Below are 1,723 nucleotides of genomic sequence, written 5' to 3'. Positions count from 1 at the left end.
GGCTGTAGAAATGTTAATTATTGCCACGTAAATAAATTTAAAAATGTGTATTGGAGGAAAATAATGTATTCAACCCATAAATAGTTATCTCCAGCTTTGTGTTAAGAAATCTATCTCTTCATTCTTTATATACTAAGTGAATACTCATTTGAGAGAGAACATGGGACTTACAGCTGCACAAAATAAAGCAGCCTTATTAGAGATTTTAGCTAATCTCTAACAAAGTCACCTTTGACAAGTCTGAGGCAAATACACCATAAATATCCATTTGACCCTGAGCAAATGCTACAGGCGTTACCACCCAGTTACCAATCTCTTTGCTTTCTGCATCCCATTCCTTTCTTTCCAGTTTAAATCTCATCTTATTTATTAATCTTTTCAGTAAGAATCTGTGAATGGTCTGACTCTCAGCACCTAAAAATGTCTGTATTTCAACTTCTCTTATATGAATGTTTTTGTTTCCTTTAAGAGTACCTTCCAGTTTTTTTTTTTTTTATGATTTATCTTCTGTCTTTTTAATCTGTATAATCAGTTGAAACAATCTTACATTAGTCTTTCTCAAATAATTCTAGTATCCCAAGTTCTTGCTTATTCTGTAGTTTTGGGTGTCTTGCAACACTTTTCCCAAAAAGCTGATATTTGTGGAGGATTAACTGATGAACACAATGCCAGGGATCAATAATTTCTCATTTTGACAAGGTCTGAACCATTTGTTAAACGTAGGAAGCTTTGGTCTTCAAAAAACAAAAAATTCAATTCATTGGGATTATACAATGAGGTGATTTATCTTATAACAAATGACAGTGACTCTAGGGTGGTTAATTTAATGACTTAATGTACTCAGGGACCCAGGTTCTTCCCATTCTCTCTAGAATATGCCTAGTCTCCTTGCTCTGTCCTCAAGCTGGCTTCCCTTATCACTGAAGGATGAATGTGGTCTACATGTCAAATGCAGCACAAGAATATCCGAGAGGGTGAAGAAAGGCTGTCTGGTGTCTCAAGGGTGAGAAAACTTTTTTTCTGGAATCCTACAACAGAATTTCTCTCACATGTCTTAGGCCAGAACTGTCTTCATGCTCAATCCTTAACCAATAAATAAACTGAAAGGGGATTACTATGATGGATTAATCAGGGCTTTTAACTGAGTTGGCTTTTGATTACTTCCCAGATTTGGTTAATAAACGAGAATAGAGAAATTAATAGTATAGAAGCAATCAACATCTTCTAACAGCTTGATCTTTACTCTTCTTTTTTCCTTCAGTCATTTGTTCTTTTCTTCCTTCATGATGGACATTGATTTGTAAAACGGATTAACTGATTTGTTTTGGAAGACTGATTTGCAAAATAGATTAGCATAGAAAATTTGATTCAAGGGCAGATTTTCTTTCTGGATGGGACACCACGAAGCTTGGTTTAAACCTAAAAAACCTAGACTTTCTTTATCTCTGGGTCTTGCCAGAGCATCAGAAAGCTATGTACTCAAAATGCAATTTTTTTTTTAGCCCCTTGCAATGAATACTTTCAGTAGGCTGGATTTTTTTTTTTTTTTTTACTGTCAGCTTCTATGGAAGACCTCTCCATGTACTTTTTGTATTACTGTTTTATTTTCTGTATGGACATTATTGAAAATGCCCATTATATCTCTAAGAGAGTCCTATATTAATTTTATATAACTAATATTTCTATAGCAATTATTGTGTGTAGTTCACCCATATTAACTCAG

The sequence above is a fragment of the Molossus molossus genome, unplaced genomic scaffold (assembly GCF_014108415.1).
Source record: "Molossus molossus isolate mMolMol1 unplaced genomic scaffold, mMolMol1.p scaffold_m16_p_16, whole genome shotgun sequence".
NCBI lineage: Eukaryota > Metazoa > Chordata > Mammalia > Chiroptera > Molossidae > Molossus > Molossus molossus.
Note: the sequence above shows the minus strand (reverse complement) of the source record.